Consider the following 22,815-nt stretch of genomic DNA (forward strand, 5'->3'; position numbering starts at 1 on the left):
ACAAGAAGACTCTGAGACTCCTGGGTAATGCTCAATGAGGGATATACTGACAATGTTGGAGGACTAAATGAAATAAAACGAGTGTTCAGGAAACACAAAATGTGCTTTAAATACTAACATGTTTAATTTTTCCCTATTCCTTATGTCTTAAGCCCCTAACACAATGGAACAAAAAACCCCACCAACACAAGCTAACATCTATTTTTTAAATAGAGGCAAACCAACGATTAGCTAGCTATTAAAAATGCACCAAAGAGTCTGTTGTCATATAAATATTACATACATATTACTCAGAAGAAGACGAGTGAAAAAATCATGTTAAACAAATTTTTAAAAAATGGTTAATTTCGTCTAGACTGCAAACTATTTTGAGTTGGATGTGGGCAACAACAAACTTTGAAGTAGGTTTCTATTAACATGATTTTTTAAAAAGAAAAATAATGTACTTCAGAAAGTTAGTGTAGAATTAAGCTAACAACCTAATTTGCTAGCTCATTTAGCACATATTAGTATTTTATTGTCAGTTAACAACAGGGCAGTGGGACACCATACCTGAGAACAAATCCAAGCACTATCAATGTCTGGGAATCCGTAATCCTTTATAGCTTTGTAAATTAAGTAATGAGGCTTTACGATCTGCTATAGTGGACACACACACAGATACAAGCACCCATTTCCTCATTAAAAACTGACATAGGTTCTTGCCACTCAAGGTGGATCTTTCTATCAAGACTGTATGGTGATGCTGGAGCCACATGGAATCGCTAAATGTTTTGCTGAGATGCCTGAACATTTTTCTTGTATAATTTTTGTCTAAACGCTATGCACTGTCATGTTTTCTGTTATTGCTGATGTATGACTATGATCTACTCTGTTAAGAATTAATAAAAATCTAAGTTCTAAAAAAAAAAACTGACATAGGTTCTGTCTGGGATGTCAACGTTGACCTCTGTGACAGCTTTATATGGACGGTTTTTTTTATGAGGCTACAACAATGCTGAAGTCTCTGACAGGCACATGGTGATGTTCGGGAAAATAACTCTTAAAACTGTGTGTTTAGTCAGGCTGAGAGCTGTTATTTAACTTTCCAAAACTTTTTGCATCCATTCTTCTGGAAACATTTTTCTGACAGTGAATCAACTTGAAGGTGAGCAAAAGCATGATCACAGCGAAGGTATTCCATGTCCTGCACTCATGATTCTTTAGCATCAACAATAGCAAGACTAGACTTAATTTGTTACCAAACTATATTTATATTTATTTATTGAAAATCAGTTGGCAGATAGGTGATGAGTGTGCAACGACACCCATACAATGAGCACATTTACATCACATTAGGGTTATTGTATTAGACCAAATCAAAGTCACAGCTCTCAAAGCCAGGCTATAAAACCCAGATAATGCAACTGCAGATCAAACTACTCCTGTATGTATTCACTCAACTAGACTGAAATGGACCTTAACACTCTGTACATGGTCCAAAGTTCCATGTTTTTGCACCTTGTAAACCAGGGGTGTCCAGCTCCAGTCCTCGAGGGCCACAATCCTGCAGGTTTTTTGTGTGTCCTGCTCCAAAACCACCTGACTCAAATTAATGAGTAAATATGCAAAACTTAATAGGCTGTTGGATCCATTTCATTTGAGTCAGATGTGTTGAAGCAGGAAACATTAAAAACCAGCAGGACAGCGGCCCTTGAGGACCGACTTTGGGCACCCCTGTTTTAAACAGTAAGGTTAATCTAAAATGAAGCAGCTATCAATCACATATTTTTTGTGTATGTTATCAGACAGTTAAATGCATTAAAGGCTGAATAATTAGGATTTTTTCCTTAAAATAATTAAAAATGTTCTCATTTGCTGTGAAGGATAAAAGGAAGCTTCCCTATAAACAATCTGTCTCCTACATCAACAATGTCTTTGTCAAGTTTTTCTCCTTCAAAATAAGAGTTCTGTGCCGGAATAACTTGGGACGTTGGGTATGTGAGGGGGGAAGAACGCGCTCCGTGTTTTGCAGTTTTGATTTGAAACACTAGGTGTCAATGCTACTTATTTTGCCTTTAAGAAGTGTGACTGAAAAGCTGCCACATTTAGACTCAGAGTAAACTCTTGGTTGTGGGAACCATATCAAACACTGTTTATTTGCTCTAAAATCCTTTAAAAAAGCTCGAAAGAAAGATGTCTGTGTAATAAATTGGACAACACTTTAACAGACAAAGAAAAGAAATAATTTCTTTAACTTAGGATCATGCCACGGTCTCGGAAATACATACAATAAGTCAATTCTTCTGCTCTGTACATACGCTGGTATGTGGAAGTCGGTCCAATTAAAGGGCCAGGTGGTAATTTAACTGTACTTTGACTCAGCTGTGCATCCAACCTTGCAGAGTGACATCAAACTATTTAATCTATACTGCTGGAATACCACAAGAATACTGTGAAAAACACAGCAGAAAAATACATTGTGAAATCACAGTACAATTTCATAAAAAAAAATACAATCTATACCTTCATTTTTAGAGGGAGTCTTGTTTTATTTCAGCTTTTTAACCTTTAATGAAAGACGCAAATGCTAGTTTATTGCCATTCTGGGAACTTTACATTTTATGGAAATTGTAATAAATTGTAATAAAGCATTTTTTTATGTCAAATTAAATTATATTCCATTTAAAATGGAAATGCTATGTATTTTTTTCACAGTTAATGGTTTTTAATGTTATTTTATGTTAGACATGTAAATTTGCAGTCCATTTCCTTAATCTTATTGGTATTTTCCCATATTTAAAAAGTACAGGGAAAATCCCCAGAAAAAAGCTTTAATATTGCAGATATTTTTTACAGCGTACAGTGGAAGCTGGGAAGGTATTCAACTTTTTTCCAACTCTGCAATCCAGGTTGAACATGATGAGTCTCTTTAAAATGCAGGATATTTAATTCAGCACCCTTCATCCACTTTTTGTTCTAATCCAAAAAAAGAAATGTACTCTTTAAACTTTAACAGTATGCAATTTGCATCTATAGACTTCTAATAATACATTATATGTGTCGTGAAGGTAGTGAAAGATGAATGACTAACTGGCAGCAGCAAAACAATATATGACGACTGATGTGAAAGATCAGCGTTGCTGACAAAGAAGCAGCATTGCTGACAGTGTAAGGTCAAAGGTCATGTGTGAAAGTCCAGTCAGCAAAAGTGGACCCCACAGGAGACCTCACCTCTACTAGACCTCGCCTGCATGTGTGGCTGCTGTACATTAAGTGTGTGTGTGTGTGTGTGGAGGGGGGGGGGGATTAGTTAGATGGCCTTAACAAGACTCACTTGCTCACACTTACACCATATTTCACTCATGACAGATAGGTGTACCCATCACAAACCTGTGTGTATTTCATGGTGTGTAAGTGTGTGTGACCCTGTGCCCTACATCTTGACTGAAAGATCCAGAGGGCTAAGAGAGGAATGCTGGACCCCGAGGTGTCAGTCACAGATTCAGATTGACAGACGAGTTAGCTGGTGCTGCTCTCACATTCACCCACACACTCTCCCTCTCAGGACTGTGCTCTGTCACTCTCTCAAGCTGACTGTCTTTCACTCCCTCTTCCTGTCTCTGTCTCCTCTCTTTGTGTCTGTGCCCTGTCGATCCCTCTCCATTTTTATTTTTTGTCCGTCTCAGTCCGTGTCTGTACATTTGCAGTTTGTCGACCCCCAACCACAACATTTGCCTGCCTCTGTCTTTCAACTTGTCTCTCTTCTTTTTTATGGGACAGATGGGTTCTTCTGTTTCTGTTTCGCTCTACTTCAGTACACCTCGTTTTGCTGGTTTCTTGCATGTATTCACAGTAGTCTGTGCTGGTAATTCATGAATGCACACATGTGGCATGTATGTCTGTCAAACATCTGTTTGTGTAATATTTATATCAACAATTTGCTGAAATCTGAACTTTGCTTCGTGACTAAATCGCAGAGCATGAGTGTAGACTGGTTTTTAAGATGGATGTTTTAAGAGTGAATTAGTTTATTCTAATTTTCTTTTAGGATCAATTGATGAAATGGTACACACACCCATTTTTGATGAGTTCCTTAGTACTCATTTTTACAGGAGAATTTGATCAATTTTATCAGTGGTTAGTTTCCAGTGTGCCCTATGTGGCGGCCAGGCTGATCTTTGAAAATGTTTGTGTTTCATCTTATGGCCCATGGCAGATTGTGAATAGTCTCTTTGTCTGTCAGGCCTCTTGTACACCAAGCCAATAATTAGCCTTTGGGCACATCCTGGACATGGGTTGAACATCTACCTCGCTTGTATTTTCATTGTGTTACCCCCTCTCTATTGTTGGAGCAGCTTCTTTTTTGGCCAATTTGAATTACAAAATTGGGGCCCAATCCAATAGTTAAAGTGCTCAAATTGATTGGATGATCAGTAACGGTCAGTGAATCCTGAGATATCAGGATTTCTGTTAGTTTGGTTTTTGTTAGATATCCATTTCAAGTCCTGGATTGTTTTTATTTCCTCAGTGTGATCTTTTGTTTGAAGTTGGGCTTTCTTAAGTTTAGTTTGATTGGCCTTTTTTTTACATTATTTCTTCTCTTCGGAGATCTCACATTCTGGTTAAGTTCATATTCTAGTTAGTTAGTATTGCTTCCTGTTTTTGTAGAGTTTGTAGAGTCTTTATTTCCTGTTCTATCACATCAGGTTCTGTGTTATTGCCATGCCTGATCTTTGTTTGTTGTTATCTTCCTCCAGGTTGTCCTTTGTTCAGGGACAGCCCTCTCAGTCAGTCCTGTGTTTATCCATGTTTTTTTTATTCCTTAGTTTTGAGTTTAGCACTTTGCTAATCATGTATTAGCCATACCTTTTGCCATTGATGAAAAAAATGTAGTTGTTCATTCCTGGTATCCACCTCCAGGTACCATATTTAGGTCCTACGCCTCCCTCGATTGTGGAAACCACTGAATTTTATCCAAATGAAGAGGTGGAGGCAGGCAGCAGTAAAAGAAGCTACACTACCGTTCAAAAGTTTGGGGTCACTTTGCCATAGGATTCAATCGGGAAGTGACCCCAAACTTTTGAACGGTAGTGTAATGGCTAACTTCAACACGTTACATACAAGCTCTTGTCATTTTTTATGTCCATTTCCCCAAAAGAAGCAACATTTTGATAATTATGTGACCAAGCTGAGTGAAAAAAAAACTGAAGAGCAACTGATAACCATGACTCAAGTGAGCCCACCTCTTTTTGATGTGACTGAAAAACAAAAACACATGCAATCACACCTTTTGTTTATTTTAAATCTATGTGGTCTTGCAGTTTCCTGTTTTATATAACCTATGTTCCACCCCCACCTAGCGCTGGGGGGTTGTGCGTTCTTGTTCAGGCACAGACTGAACGGCCTCGGGCAGCTGTAAGTCTTCTCTGTTTATGTACTGTGGTGTTTGTTGAGACATCGGTTTGGTATATGAGGCCTTAAATTACAGTTACTTTCAGCTGCAACGTTCACCCATCACGAGGCCTTACAGTGCTTAGGCAGGAACATTTAAAGAAGGTGATCGGCAAACTTTTGTGTTTACCAAGAAACACAGATTGGTTTCAGTCAGTGTGTGTAAGTCTGTGTGTTAATGTTTATGTGAGAAAGTGAGAAAAGAAAGGAAGGTTTAGTTCACATATACAGAGATAGTTTTAAAAACATAATGCAGCCCTAGTACTTGTCTTTCTTACTGTCTTTTTCATTTTACTGCACATTCCCCCGCATAATCTCCTCTGTTTCATCCCTTTCTTTGCCATCATCCTCTGATACCATTTCTCTCCCCTCTCGGCCCTCTTCATCTCCTTGTGTACTCCTATGCCTTCCATCTGCCCCCTCCCCACCTCACTTCATTGCTTTTCTTTCGTCTCTACACCTGACAGAGACAGGATCAAGCAGTAAATCTCCTAAAGCATGCTCATCCACCATCGTTCACACCACAAAGCTCGAGAGAGAGTGAAGAAAGACAGTGAGATGGAAGAGGGAGACGTGGAACATTAGTTTGTTGAGAAGGAGAACCAAAGGCACACGATAACAAAAAAGGCAAACATAAAATTGCTGAAGATGCAAGAAGAAGGGGACATAGACACAGACAGAGGTGCTAAAAGAGTGATGGAAGGGAAGACATTGAGGGACGGTGATAAAGACAAGCTTTCACATGGCACGTACAGCAGTCCATCCACACACATACACACTAGTGATGCGCGGGTCGGGTTTTTTTCCGACCCGCGGGTCCCGCTCTTTTAAAAAAATTGGACCGCACCAACCCGCCCCGCACCTCCGCTTCTATTTTTTTAACCCGACCCGACCCGACCCGACCCGCCCTGCCCTATTAAAACACATGTTATGATATTGACGAATGCTTTTATTTAGTCTGAGAAAGGCGCATATGGTCTCCTAAATTGGCACTGGAACCTGGCAACACAAAATGTATTTTCATTTGAACGTTAAGTCTATAAACATAAATAGGCAAACAAATAAAGTGTTTTAAAGCGTTTAAGTGTTATAAAGCCAATGCTGCTGCTGTTGTCTGCACTGATTACCTCGTTGAACCTGTCCCAAACCTGTGATTTAGCCATTTGACCCTCTTTCTTCTTTTTAAGGACGTAAACTCCCGAACGAATGTTATTCAACACTTCTTCCATCTTTTGTTGCTTGTCTGCTTGGCGCTTTCTGCACGTAGCCTGCGTAGCCTACTACGCGCCTACGTGGACATTACGTTACAAAACGTGACCTGTGTTTAAATAACTGATAAATATTTTGTCTTACATATTATAGTAACAAAATGTAGACACTGATTAAGGTCTTTACTTTCAGTTTGACAAAAAATAAAATTAATAGATAGAACTAGATATTTCAGAATAGTAAACCGCACCAACCCGCCCCGCAGTGAAGCGAAAATTCTTTGACCCGCCCCAACCCGACCCGCGGGTAACCCGCGGGACCCGCGGGTTAGGAGGCGGCCCGCGCATCACTAATACACACACATTCAGAATAGTAGCAATACGAGCAGCATGATTAAAATTCCCTTTGGGCAGAAGACATCCTTCTTGCCCTCACAGAGGGAAACATGTTGGGCTAAGCTCCTTGGGTAGAAAGCTTCAACTTATGGAGGACCACCACTCAGCTCTTGGCTTCTCGCTTAAAGCTATGTGAACGTGCGTGGAAGTGGCTGTTATATGCACATGCTTGCCTATGTGTGAGGAGAAGTTTAAGCTTACACACACATATCTGTCTTTGTGCATGAGTCTACACTTGCAGTCATTTTTCTGTCTCTGTGTACTTGCGATTGTGCTTCCGTGTGGGTGTGTGTTAGTATGTGTGACAGCGGGCTGGACAGAGAGTCCATAGCCGGTGGTTTATGGCTGCTGAGGTCTGATTACACTGGTGTGACTGGAGGGGTAAGCAGACTGGTGGTTCTATCTGTCTTCTGCGTGGCTGACTGCACAGACACACACACTCATACACAGAGTGAATAGAGACGACTCAGCCAGAGACACTTGGCCAGCCTCCCGGAGATCTCACAGAGATTGAGCCCCATTACAGATTCGCACAAGAATACACATCTGATTCTTCCTTGATTTGCCATTCTGTGTCTTTTAAATGTATTTGATGATGATTTAAGCAGATTTTTTTTGATTAGTGGCTGAGGAGTTGTAAAATAAAAAATATGCTTTTTAGTTGTACATTATACAGTATTTCTGAAACCTGTGTTGACTTAAACGCTTTTTACCTGTGAAATAATGGTTATATCCACCAAAATGCATCACTTATGTTTGTGGCTTCAGATAAGATATAAAATACATAAAAAGTCTAAAAACTCTAGAACTTATGACAACATAATTATAGGTGAGTAATATAGGTTTGTAATAGATAAACCGGCATGAATTCTACTAGATAAATAGAAAAAAATTAAGAAAATAAAGTGTGAAATGTGTTTTTACAAGCTAAATTATTGAATTTGTCTTTTATTTAAACCGTCTAAGTTAAAAAAGGGTTTAATATGAACATTTGCTTTGATGTAGAAAACATAGCATCACAAGTCAAGGTTAAAAATAGTGAGTAATAAATCTCCAAGGTGTGATTTTGTATAAAGCAGCATCAGCATCACATGACTGGACCCATAAAACTCATAAGTCTAATTATAAAATTTGTACTTTTCAAAAAGGGAACTTTTTTTGGATCACCTAACTCCTAATCGTGCAATTTAAACTTCAAATCCAAACCCTTTGCTAGTTGAACTAAAGTGGAATAGTGATGATTTATGAGTGGGAAAGGAGGCGTTGCAGGTGTGAACAGATGTTTTTGAGGAAGCAAACACTGTGAGCTGCGAGTCGTGTCATTGCCATGTCAACACCAAGTGTCAAAACCGGATCAGTAGCAAATAAAACTAAATCACAGTAAAGAAAGGTGTTGGGCTAAGCAATGATTACTAGTTTTGAGCATCTGATCTTAAAGGATAAATTTTCTGTCTCTGGGGGTATTGATCATGTCTTACGTGGGTTTGTTAAATTGCTATCTAGCATAACCACTCTTACAGCTACTGGGAAATAGGTATGAACTGATGTACAGTATGCTTTAATTACGTGGGACAACAAGATTTGGGATTTCATTTTTTTTTCTTTTTTTTAATTATAGCAATCTATATGTAAAAAAGTTTCCCATCTTTAAATGACCATAATAAGGAGAAAAAATATTATCGAAAGAATAAGGTCTGCTATAGCGCCCACCGTCCTCGGTAAATAACAAAAGACTAAACACTTAATTATTTTCTCTTTAGGGGAAACTCTTGGTACTATTCTGCATTCATTTTGTTCTTTTCTATCCTTTCTTTTTATAATGTTTGTTTCCATTCTATCATTTTCTATTCTAATTTCTATTCATCCTTTTTTTGTTCTTCTTTTACAATTGTTTCTATTTCTGTATTAAATTGTGTACTTCTGCTGTTTAAACATTTTTTTATTCAGCTCTTTTCCATTCTGTTTTTATGCAGTATTTTTATTCTATTTTATGCTATTCTATACTATAATTTTCTTTAATTTTAATCAGATATATTATCATTAAAGCTTCTAATCTATCTTTTTTTATTAAATAATTTTCTGTTGTATTCTGCTTTATATTTAATTTCCATTCTGTCATCAAATTCTATTTAATTCTGTGATTCTAATATTTTATCATTGTATTTTATTCTTTTTAAAATTCTGGTTCTTTCTGTTTTGTTCTTTTCATGCAGTGATTCTATTCTATTCTATTCCTAATTAAGTCGGTCCTTTGCTATAAAGAGTCTGACCTTTACAATAAATGAGACAGTGTTTTATGATGATCTTGCTTAATGATAGCCATGGTGGATGATACACAGATGAATAAAGCAGAGGTAGTGTGCTTTATCTTGTAATTCTAAGTATGCACTATTAGGAGGGGTGAAGTGACAGAAGGAAGGAAGGAGGGTAGAGATGGTGATGGTGAAAAGGGGGTTGGGTGGGGGGTACAGGAGGCTAGATGTTGTTACATTATTGAGAAGTAGCCAAAACCCTTTGTGCTTTGGGAATTTGAAGAGAAGAGAGAAGTAATGACAAAGATGGGGCTGGTGGATAAGTGTGCAGAGAGGGTGATCGTGTGAAAGATGAAGGATGAAAAGGCGAAGAAGAAAGAAAAAAAGACAACTGAGAGAAGTGGTGAAAGATAGGAAATAGGCTAAGAGACAGAAAGATGGACAGTGATGTATAGGTGTGCTGGGCAGTCAACTACAGCACAGGGTTGCTCCCAGGTGTGTGCAGTGTAAGGAATTAGAGGGAACAATGTGAAGGGAGTCTCAGATGCCTGACACTGTTTTTGTTCCCTTCCACTGTATCAGGTGGAAATGTCCTCTACCAGTCACTATGGTGTTCTTCTGTTTGAGAGGTTGAAACAAAGAAAAATTGCGACAAGTAGGAAGCAAAAATAGATAGAGAGCAATAAAGGGAAGATAATGAGAGAAGTAACTTGTGTGTTTGTGTGTGAGTTAATGTGTAACTGGCTGTGTGTATCTGATTTTATGTGAATCCTAAATGTGGACGTACACTAAGGCTTTAGCTGTTTAATCAGCCCCATCAGCGCTGTATGGGGACTCAGGAAGCTTTCATGTGTAGTTTCTCTCTCTCTCTCTCTCTCTCTCTCTCACACACACACACACACACACACACAAATGCAAAGCATCCCCTCTTGCCTTCTGTTCTAAATTTACACCTAACATGAGAACAGGAAAATGGGGGAGGAGGCAAAGAGGAGTACAGCGAGGTAAGGGAGCAAAGATGGAGAGCAGAGGAAGAGTGGAGGAGGACAGAAGGAAGAAGGTGGTGTTTGTTGAGGGGAGAGAAGACCAGAGTGGAGTAGAGGGGAAAAAAGTGCACAGGAGGGATGGAAGAAGTTTAGACTCAAATTAGGATGAAACACATCTAAAAGGAGAGGAGCCAAATTTGATTTAGGTACTGGGCAACCGACACGGAGAAAAGGTTTGGAGAGGGGGGCTGGAGAGTTAGACAGACTGAGAGAAAGAGAGGGACGAAGAAGGACAGCGGTATATTAGTCAAGGTGTCCAGTCTGTGTATTGCCTGCTGTGCAATACCACCCCTCTGATTTACTCTGTCGAGTGACTGATGAGAAGGTGGAAGAGAAGGAGGGATGCAGAGATGAAGGGATGAGAGAGGAGGGAGGTCTCGCTACGAGCGTTTAGGCCAAATTAACGGCACCTCATAAATTAGACTAACAGCCAAAGCGGCAGGGCTGAAGGGGAGGGGATGTGAGTGTGTGCGTGTGTTGTGAGTGTGTGTGAGCACAAGCGAGTCACTATGTGTACACAAGAAAGTAAGGGCATGTATGCGAATGATGACATGTCAAGAGGGAACGATTTGAACCAATGCAAACAGATTACCCTCTGATAAAGCAGTGATACCCCACCACTCAGTCAAACACCAACACAATTTCCTCCTGATTACCACACACGCTGAATCATTTTCTCCTGCATGATGCACTCAGAAATGGAAACAGCAGGTACAATGATGCTGAATTTCAGTGGGCCGCCTTTTCACTCATGAGACACTTTCACTTTGTCATCCTGACATGTTTGCACAATTAATTTGGGTACATCCCGACCATGTCTGATATCAACTACTGTCAGATACAATTTATGCTTTAAAAACATGTATTTTCTCTCATTAGCTTGATGGGGATATGTTTACGAATGCCACTCGTTTATGTCAAATGTTTTTTTTTTTTAAAAGTGTGGCTTGTTAAAAAGAAATTCCAGGTCTGGATTAAATATTGAAATAATTGCTGAAATGGCCAGGATGTGTTACACAACAGAAAAGCCCCTTCCTTTTTTTATGTTTACAATTTTTTTCTTGTTATTTATTTAAATTTAAAAAGAGAATAACAAAAAGAGGGTAAACCAGAATAAATTAAAAAGTTTTAAAAAGGAAGGTTTACCTTTATTTATTTTTTTATTTATTTTGGCCAGTTTGAAACTCTTGCCTTCTCTCTTTCACTTACTGCTTTCTCACAAGCTCTAAGGCAGTGAAATGAAAACATTTAACCAGAGTCAAAAGAACCAAACATTGTGTAGAATTTGCTTTGCTTTTTACAGAGTGGTTGCTATCCAACTGCGTTTGTATATGAATAGTGCAGGTAACTCTCCAGAGAGTTCACATTTACCATTCTATGCTCTCTCCTGCCTGTAAAATGCACTTGGTTGCTTTAAAAGATTTATTAGATTGTTGTTCAGCTACTGTTAATATAACCACAAAACACCATGTTCAACAACAGGAAGTGATGTCACCACACACGTGCATACTCTGAAATAAATCTGATAATGGACAGGCAGTGTTACCCCAACCAAGTCACAACAATAATCATTCAAAGTTACATTTCCTTCTTTTATTTTAAACAATAAATAAACAGTTTGATGTTATTTATGTGATTTGCATGATGGCGTGTCATAGCTGCTCTCTGTCCACTGCAGAATTCCACCCATATGCCACACACATAGAAACTAGTAAGCCACTTGATGACACCACTAAACCGCAGTACTGTCTACTCTGCTGTGATGAGTACTCTGCTACATGTACACACTATGATACCATTTCTACATCACCCTAAACATCTTTTCTGCATTACATTTTCCAATAAATAAATAGAATGATCACATTGGCACAAGTAGGCCAAAATATTATTTGCCAATACCGTCATGTCTGTGATAGCCCAATACTAGCTCGTAATACGAACCAACCAACAGCCCAGACATGATTCTCCGGACATTTTTCACGTGAACTCTAGACATTGTGAAAACTGATTTACTAATATAAAGATGTCACACTCCAGTGCTGTCATGACTCCAACTTCGCAGAAATTACATCTTACCAATTTCAAAGCAATTTCAAGTGTATAAACATATTTTGTAGGAAGCACGGAAACATCTAGCTCACACTAGACTCAGTCCAAATTTTATTCCCCTTTAGATAATGTATGTGTTCTGTTACAATTCCAGCAACACACAACATAAATCCTCTCTCTTATATGTTATTTATGTCAGCGCCTCTACATTATAAAGAAATGTTAACTCTGTCAGAAGTGCAAGCACTTGCCGATCGCTGTGTGATTACAGCCCTGGTTGACTGAGTGAGATAATAATACAATCACACACACAGACATACTCCCAGCCACAGACACACACTAACTCAACCACACACCAATCTTGGCAGCATATAGCTGATGCTCAGAGTGATTAAAGTGGCATGCTTCTGAGTGTGTCACCTGGGTGCTGCTGTATCTTAAATCAGGACAGTGGGGCTCAGATTGGGTATTGACTGGTCCACAGAAGTCTCCATCCATCATGCTGAGAAACGATAGCGCAGAGGCCGCCCTGATGTAGCCATATACCAAGATGTTGCTCACTGGCTGGCTGAGGTGACGTAAGGTTAGGGTTATTATGGCACAGACTCTTGGTGAGAAGACAGAAAGGTGCGGCTCACATGCAGATGTGGACTGACAGGTAACATGTCTGCAGTCAAAATATGGATAACCACTTCCTCAGAGAAAAACAAAAAGCCAAACACACCTGTGACAAACACAGGCTGACAAACACATATGCTCAGTCATGTAGCGCTTATCATAAGCAATCAGGCCTCCTTTTCTGTCTCTGTCCAGCTGTCTGCCAATCTTAGTAACACACAAACACATAGGCAAGTGTACACACCAAGACACACACCACTCTGTCTTGAGCAGCATCTTTTGACTATGTGCCTAATGATAATAAATGAGCCATCATGGGTGGGGAGGGAGGCATTAAGTCATCCTTGTCATCGACAGGAGGAAGACTGGGAGCCCCAAGGTCACCCCACTGTCAGCATCACTCTCCCTAATGACTCTTCGCCATCTCTCACATGCACACACGCATGTCCACACACATGAAATGGCACAAAGAGCCCCATGCTGGGTTCATGCCAAAAAATCTTCCACCCAAAATCACCACACTGACTGTTTGTCACTTCCACTTCTATAGAGAGAAAAAAAAATCCACACAGGGAGGACGAAGGGGTAGAAGTGGACCGAAGTGGACGAGTTTCAGAATTCTGTCCAGTTTATCCTCTTTCCAGGACTTCACTTTCACTTGTTTCCTTTTTCTATTGTTGTTTGATTCAGTTACAAACTGAAACTACTGGGGTACATTTTACCCACCAAGACGATTGAGAAAATATCATGGTACGATGTAAAATACAGTAATTCTCATTAAAGGTGTAGAAATTTCTCAATGATAAAATGTATAATGATGCGACCGACTACATCACTGCGGTGACAGAACTTAACTGATAGTTAGGTGCAAATCAAATGATTTGATTAAGTGATCATCAACAAGTGTGAGCACCTTTGTAAAAGCAGAGTTTTTTTTCAGTTTGCTGGTTTGGAGCATTCAGGTGTGTTAACACAATGTCAAGAAGCAAAGACATCAGCTGTGAACGTAGAGCTTGTAATTAGAGTAATAAGCTTGAACTTAGAGAAACTGCAAAAAACCCAACAGCTACAATTTAGACTCTAGAGGCCTCAGTTACCATGTTAATCTTAATGTTTATGACATAATTATGGCTACTATGAGAAAAGTTTATAGGGGTTGCCAAGAGAAAGACTCTTCTTTCTTAAAAACTTTAAGACTGGTGAAATGATGTCTTTTGAACAGATGAGACAAAAAGTGAGATATTAATGTACACCATCATGTTTGACAAAATTCAGAGAGCATATCATCCTAAATGCCTTATTAACAGCTGTTAAGCACAGTAGTGATGGGGTGATGATTTGGGCTTATTGAAGCCAAGGGGTCTGAGAAGCATGCAGTCGCTGAGCTGATCTTTAACATTTCTGTATATCGAAGTATTGCAGAGTCAAATGTAATTTATCTGTCTAAAAAGATAAATTACAGTCAAAACTGAGTTATGCAATAAGACAGGCACAGCAGCAAATTTACTCAACCCAATGGAAATACTGAGACGGGACTTTGGGAAAGCTGTGCATAAAGGAATAAATAACGATACAACATGTAATATGTCATATATTGTAGTTCCTCTGTGTGTATATTAGTCTATTTACCTAACTGGAAGAACTGCTAAAGACCAGAGCATTTTCTTACTCTGTCCCAAACTTTTGAATTCCAGTTAAATATTTTTTTAAATTATAGTAATTGTACCATTTCCAGGTCTGTTTATGAACATGCATGACCATTTGTTTCTGCAGGCTAACCAGGTGTTTTAAATATTTTAACCTCTTAAAACCTGAGTTCCCCAAATTGGAGGATATTGAGAACAGATGTTAAACAGTTGCTAAAAAGGCAATTTTGGATACTACATCTGAATTGTCTCTACTCAAACCTCTTTAACTTTGTTTTGCTTCACTTTAGCTAGTAATAATCTTCACATATTGTGCTATGATTTAAGGTTAGAGCTACAGCTGCATTGTTCCAAAAGGATATTCATATAGAGCCTGAATGCTTCTTTTTTTCTTTTTTTTTTTTTTTTTGAGGCAAGCCAGAAACATTTTTTATTTGTGCTGTGTGCCATCTTCATTTATTTGTCACCAATGACACATACTGTCATTTTCTTAATCTCACAGTGTTCCCTTTACTAGGACTCCAACCTTGTGGTTGCAGATATATACTCATTTCATTATGGATATACAATTTTCAAACAGAGGTCCAAAAAATAGAAACACACGCTCAAAGGGTTAATGATAAAGAAATCAGATTAGGTCCTCTAACTGTACCATAAAAAGGTTTTTGTCTCATTTTCACATGTGCTGTTAATAACTACCACCCCCAGTTTAGAAATCATTGCAATAATTCCAGATAACAGTTTCCTAGATAAAGACAAAAAAAAAAAGCTAAACATTAACTGTTAATTAAAAATGTCTTTTGCTTTACTGGGAAATATTTTTTACAGTTCATCACTGATTGAATGAGTCAGGCACTCCTTAGCTCTGTAGTAATATTTCTTCTCTCGCAGTAACAAGTGTACAGAATATCAGCACTTTTGGTCTTCAACAAAACAGCTTGAGATCAGATCAGGAAAGAATAAGACAAGCTTTGCATAACTCAGACACGTCTTCAAAACCTTTCTGACCCTCTTGACGGAAGTCACAGGTTAGAGCTCAAATCCATAAGTGGGTGAAAGACACAAATCAAAAGAGTGCAAAAGAGCTCGTTTTTATTAAGGCTGTACTGAAAATGTGAGTTTGTGGCATCAGAAGGCACGGTGGAGAAATGAACAGGAAGGTAGCACTTTCACTTTGAACTGTGGGAATTCTTTTCACACACACGAGCACATGCATGCATGAGCATACACACACACAAGTTTAGACTTGAGCTGTAGAAAGCTAATTTGCACCACATTGAAATGCATCTCAATTAAAGAGAAACACATCGAGGTGCCAGGGGAGGAGAGATGTGAGAGAATGGGAGGAAGGAACGGGGTGTGAATGGTTGAGCTCAACTGTATCTGGCAAGGGAAAAAGAGAGGGAGACGGAAACACAGGCAGAGAGTGTGTGTTTTTCATCTCTCCACTTGGAAAAGCATCTCATTTTGGGATGAACCAGATTTAGAAAAGGGTGTAAGAAGGTTTGAAGCGCAGCAAAACAATTCTGACTAACTTCAACCTTGTTATCAGCACCTCTTTGGTTGGTGCCAGCACACCGGGGCTGTCCCTGCTTAAACTGCATGTGTGTGTGTGTTTGTGTTTGTACTCTGCTATTTTTAAACCCAAGGCCATGTACTCCTTGACAGAATGAGTGGATAACTAGAAGACACAATAAGGTTTTGGGTAATTATGTAAGAAAATGTGGGTATCTTTTAGATGTGTCGAATGCTTTTCTTTGTCATACCCATTTGTGTTAGAAATAAGATAATGTGTGTGTATGTGTGTGCATTGGAATGTGTATGTGCTGTGTGATTTATCAAGTGTGCATCTGGGAGAACAAACGGCAAGCGGAAGAAAGAAAAAAACAAAAAAACACACTCTCAAGCTGTCACATGGAAAAAAATCTGGATTTCTTTTGCAGGCCGCTACCATTTTGCATGGATTGTCAGGTTCTTATGATTGCAGTGGTGCCAGTCCACCATCTTAACGGCAATTAATTTAATTTGAGGCATTCTGTCAAGCAAGAGATACACAGCTTGTCTGCAATTTACACAAGTTCTTTAACCTGGTATTTTTTATTTTCTGCTTCTGAAACATGTTGGAAGTTAGGCTGTTGTCAGAATGCAGAACACTGAATAAAAGAAAGGCCTTTTAATCTTATTCCAATGCAAGATGTAGCCCGCTTCCTCCAGCTGGATCAGTGTAACACCACCATAACCATGACGTAATGCACCTGCCTAACTACAGATGGGGACAAGAGTGTTCTACAGCCACAATAATTGATGTTGACATTTACATTTAGTTATTCAGGAGATGCTTTTATCTAAAGCGACTTACCAGTAAGGAACAACACTCAAGAAACCCTCTTCTATACATTAAGTGCTAAATGGTTTTTAAGTCTATGTATATGGCAGTAATAGTTAAACAGACACTACCATACAAAATGAGTGCATAAATGTGTAAGTAAGTCAGTAAGTGTATTTTAGATGTGTTGGGGTGATTGAGTTGTTAGGAAAGAGGAGCTCATATAATGTAGTTGAGTCTTCAAGAGATTTTTGAAGGTAGAGGAGGACACCTCTGCTCTAAAAGTGTTGGCTGCTCTATTCCCCATCGTGGAACCACAAAAACCACAGCCCTGTGGCAGCACCAGGCGATAAGAGGAATATGGTGATCAGGAACGACAATGAGCCTATATGCTTGAGTTTAGATACAATAGCAGTCCATAGAAAGTTATTAGGGCTGGGTTTAAAAAATCAATTTATCCAATTTAATCGATTCAAAGAAAAAAAAAAAATACAATAGCGATTCATAAAACTTGGAGATCGATTTTTTTTAAAATTTCATTTCTGGTAACGTGACCCTATTCTCGAGTGACTTACAGAGACTCATCAAGATCCTGTGTTTCCTCCATCAAAAATCAGTGTCACGGTCGTCATGGCAACGTGCATAGCTGAACAAGCTGAATCTACATCATTAAAGGAATAGAAATACGAGTTTAAATGGACCCCATATTCTTTGTAAGTTTTATAAACATCAACATGTTCTAGAGATCTGAACTTTAAGAACATTTAGAGCGAATCCACTGAATGAAATAGTTTCATCAGGACATTTAAAAAGTTTCACTTTTTTCTGTCCTGTGGTCTTCTTTTTTTTTTAATCACAGATTTCTGGCTTTGAATCTGGGGAAACACTGTATTGTTCTGGTATTTCAAAAATGCATGTAGATGTGTCAGATCAGATTATTACAGTAATCTGATTACTCCCAGATAACTGCTTTTGATTGTCAAGTAAATACACTCAGTGTTTTCCAAAAAAAAAAACATTATCTGAGAATGTTTTTGATATACATGAAAAATCGGTGGTGTTATGTAATTAACTGTAAATGAATTGATATCAAATCGAATAGGGTTTAATCAAAATCAAATCAAAATAAGCTGTTGTGAATCAAATCGAATCGATTCAGGAAATTAGTGACGATACCCTGCCCTAGAAGTCATATAGACTTAAATCTGGTTTGGGTAGTCATTGGTGGTCTGATATCAGTCATAAGTGTGCTGTGGTTTGGAAATGGGAGCAGTTGAAAATATCACTTTTCTAAAAGTTTAAGTATGTTTTTGCTTGTCCGTCTCTTTCCTTTCCTCTCAGGCCACCTCCTCACTGACCTTAAACTTGACCTAAACATGGTAAAAAAAATCCCTCTGTTAATTTATTTAAGGTGCTACACTAAATAATGGTGGAAAAAAACATGTTTATTTATTCAGTGTTTTCATAATGATGTTTCACCAACTGATCCAAAATCTGCTACTGGGAGAAAAAAACTGTAGACTAGAACCACACTTCATCTTTATCTTCACGTCCATCAAATGATTCAGTGAGTCTTTCTGTCCTATGGATGAGGTCATGATCTTCCTTAGGAGATCAATCTCTTCAGGCAAGAAATGTTTCTTTGAAGGGAATTGATCACTCAGCATAACATGATCCATGATCCTTCTGGATATATAAAAAGCCAAAATATAGACTCAGAGCCAACAGAAACATTCAAGTCATTCCTCTAATTTATCACTCTTGTATTTATCATCATTATCAGTGATATTCTGATGATCAGTATCACAACTATCATTAAGAGGAACGATAACAACCCTGTCATCATAATCATAGAGTTCGCCATCAATGGCACCACAGCTTGTCATCTGAGAATATATCTCATTTTCACCTGACAAGAAAAACTGATGGAGGTTGCGGAGGCTAAATGATTGGTTCATTGAATGATTGCTGGTCATGTCTACAGCTAGGCTCAAATTCTCTGCTGAACCATCTCTGTGAATTCCACACCGAAACTCATCTCAACAGAGTGCGGGAGGTAAATCGAGGGAGGATGACAAGGAACGCTTTCCCACGAAATGAATTTTCTTTGATACATTATTACAGCCACTGGTGATATATCATTACTTCCTGTGTTTTCACTTCATTTTCCAACAAGGCAAAAAGCTTAATGGAGATGCAGCACAGTGGATCCTCAACTTTTGTCCAACACTTTCCTCTCTAGTCACCTGAGTTATGAGCTGCCAAAACTTGTTTTTGTTCCTCAGTCTTGTTTGATCAATCCTCTTAACCACTCCTCGTTGGTGTTTGCAACCATATAACTAAGCTAAAATAAGCAGTGTCCTTCTTTTGTATAAACCTCATGCCAGAGGAACCTTTAGTGATGGGCGAGGACTGTGACAGCCAGACGTATAAATACATAAGCCAAAAGAAAAAAATGCTTACATGGGTTTTCCTTTCCCTCTAAAACTTTGAGTTAGCATAATCTCTCCCTGCTCCTTTTTTTCTTTTTGCTCACTCATTCTTTACTTGCACACACACGACTGCGCAAAGCCAACTGTCTTTCTCTCTCTCTTTTTCACACACACACACTTAAACACACACGCACAAACCATTCCCGGGTACATGCTTTACAATGATAGCCCCATACTGTACTTGGACAATAAAACACATCAGCTAACTACTCGGACAACCTCCACAGCCACTTTGTCTTGTCTTTCTTGTCTTTATGGCCGCTCCATCTGCCCTTGATGACACCGCTTATGAGCCTTTGAGCTGCACCTCTGTTGTGAACGGGCTGACAGATCGAGATGTCATTACATTAAGTAGGGACTCTCTATTAGCTCAAATGGTGGCACATAACCAGATAATCGGCTGTGGACACCAAGTGTGGCTATGTGGGAGGTGAGATGCTAGCGGATGGTGTGTGGGAGTGTAATGTTTTATGTTGGAGGAAGTGTGATATCTCCATTATAGACAAGCTTAATTGATAGGCTAAACAAGACAATAACAGTAGCAAATGGCCCCATAGATTTCTTTTCCCTTCAGCATAGACAGGAATACAGTAAGATGTCACTCTATATGTAATGGGTTGTAATGGAACTGACAATAGCAGCATATTTGGAAGAGGTTGTAGAACAGTCTTAGATAATGTCATCATTGTACAGACTATTAACATCCCTCTAATAAGAAGGGAGCAGTGCTTCCCTAAGGGATCCCTCAAATGTTTCTTTCTTCTCACACTCCTTACACATAATCTCTCCTCCCCCCACAGTCCAGCCAGCATTATGTACTCCATCCACTTTCCGTGTTAAGAATATTTCCAACCCTAGTAATTGTCACAAATAGCCACGTTTAATCCACACGCGTAATAAAGCGGGAACTTCGCTGCCACGGGGCACAGAGGAGCAGCGTTACCACAGCCCCGGTTTCTGCTCCAGACATATGAGAACAATTCATCAAACACTCACAATAAATGTTTTGAAAGCGACTGGGTTACATAGCCCGCTTACGGAGGCCGGCAGCTTTTCTATATCAGATTAAGCTCTTTGGAAGAAAAAGAAAGAAAGATGCACAAAGATTCAAATCGAGCAACAATTCTGGCCAAATAAATAAATAAAAAGTGTGCTCACCACAAAATCCTGATGAGCGCTCGATGTACGGAGAATCCCGAGGAGTTTCTCGCCTCTTTCCTCGCCCCAAGTTGAAGGCAGATGCGGTCCCACAGTCCCGACTGAGCTGCGAAGAGAAAAGGTGAGACCACATTTGAGAGAAAAAGCACGTCAACCCATGAAAGACTCGCGCATCCCAAACGAGGTCAGTCGCCAACCCACCCGCCAACTGGAAAAAAAAGTACATCGATATTAACACGTGCTTAGGTCACCAAACCGAGCCTGTACCTCGAAACGGAGGCGGGATGACCAGCGGAGAGTGGAGACGGGAAGAGGATCGGACAAGGCAGCGGCTGTCAGATTTCACTTCAAACTAGTGCTGACGATGCGCACAGAGATAAGCGGCGGAGGAGAGAGAGAGCGAGAGAGCGAGAGAGAGAGAGAGAGAGAGAGAGGAGCAGCCACTCAAATCAATTAGGAAGAAAGAAAGAAGGAATAAAGACAGAAAATTACTAAAAAGTTACTTATGTGAAGACAAACTATCTTTGCATTGAATGGCTGTTCCCAAATCCTCTAATCTTGAAGCATCTAGTTTAAAATGGGTAAAATAGGTAATCTACAGCATTACACGTAATTTCCTGCATTCTGATTATTTTTTGAAGGTTTTAATTTGTGCCTTTTTCACATCAGTATATATATATATATATATACCCAAACATTCAAGCACCAGATGAGTAGTCATCATACAATGTAGTAAATCTCTGTACTGCGTTCAAGTGTTGACTCATTTAATTTTATCCCTGACATGCAGGCATGATACTGCTCTTCATGCCTCTTCTGTGCAATGATTAATGAATTCGGTCTTATTATTACCCCAGACCAAACTTTATTAGCTTGTTTTAGTAAGATTTCTTCTCATGAACAAAACTCCCTGCACCTTCGAAACGTTTTGCACATCAGTGTGAGCTTTTACTTTTCGCTATTGCTGTGTTTCTTTTAGGTAGAAAGGGTAACTGGGAGTAATTTTATTTATTTATTAAAGTTGCAAAAAAGCAAATGCTTCAGTAGACTGGTTTAAAGCAAATATTTTGGGCTGTGGTGTCACCAGTTGGTGGGGTATAAGCTACATTGGTTATAATTCAGTAGAAGAAGTTTTTTTTTTCTTTTTTAAATTTTTTAACAGGTCAGTTTTTGTTTTTATTTATTATGCTTACCGTTTCCATTTACCTTTTCTTTTCAAATCATTTAAGTACAAAACAAATATCGCAGCAACCTGGGTGATGTTTTCAAATTTAACTTCTAAGAAGAAAACAGCATATTTGGTCATAAGAGAATTATAAACTTTTGTTAAAGGTATTGTCTTTAGGATGGATAGTACATCAGAAAACATTTCAAAATATAAACATAACATTATCTGTGACTAACAATTTTCTAAAGCTTTATGAATTACCTAATAAAAGGCTATACATCTGTGGCTGAAAGGTGAAGTTGATGCCTAAAACCTAAATTCCTTTAATTGTGCCTATTTTAACAATTGAAATGAATCCCAAACAACCCCTTTGTTAAAATTTCTTATTTTCAAAGCAGAAATAACTGAGTTGGGTAAATTATTTTAGGCTGAAAATTGTGTATTATTATGTCATCACACACTTCTATCAACAGGAGATTGGGAGTTAATGCCGTATGGATTTTCAGTCAGATCCATCACTTGAACTTTGCCTCTGGCTCTAAATAACCCAGATGGTGACGGGCAAGTCATAAACTTGGACATTCTTACAAATTAGTGTACAAACCAATACTCCAGTTCACAGGTGCTTTTCCCATGTTTTGTATACAGACTACATCCTCAAGAAGGTCAGTGGTTATTAACATACCTGTATGAGCACATTGCTGGAGGAAAGAAAGCGATGCTGGTTGAGATCATAATACTTGTATACTTTTGGAACCTTGAGGGGAAAGTAGCCCCAGTACATCCTCCAACTAAATCTTCACCCGTGGCTTGTGCACAGACACACTGACACAAACACACATAGTGATTATACAGTTAAGATATTGCACTTGACACTTATTTCAATTACTTAAAGAAGTCCGGTGATAACTTTGCATTGTATATACCTTCAATATTAAGTATCACATCTTGCTCTTAAAAATGCACGTGTCTTATCAAAGAAACCTGGTACTTTCCCAGTAGCACAAAGCTACTGTAGATCTG

At 38.8% G+C, this 22,815-nt stretch overlaps 1 protein-coding gene across 19 annotated transcripts in view; it reads right to left on the bottom strand.

Annotated features, from left to right (window-relative positions):
• Positions 1–20,982, bottom strand: part of ptprdb (protein tyrosine phosphatase receptor type Db) — a 194,011-nt gene extending 173,029 nt beyond the window's left edge. For all 19 annotated transcript variants that reach the window (XM_041982822.1, XM_041982807.1, XM_041982820.1 and 16 more), the window contains exons 1-2: positions 20,892–20,982; positions 20,625–20,730 (exon numbers count right to left, since the gene is read on the bottom strand). The gene's annotated coding sequence lies outside the window, so the exon portion shown is untranslated. The remainder of the gene's footprint in view (positions 1–20,624; positions 20,731–20,891) is intronic.
• Between the last annotated feature and the right edge of the window lie 1,833 nt (positions 20,983–22,815).

This window comes from Melanotaenia boesemani, chromosome 4 (assembly GCF_017639745.1).
Source record: "Melanotaenia boesemani isolate fMelBoe1 chromosome 4, fMelBoe1.pri, whole genome shotgun sequence".
NCBI lineage: Eukaryota > Metazoa > Chordata > Actinopteri > Atheriniformes > Melanotaeniidae > Melanotaenia > Melanotaenia boesemani.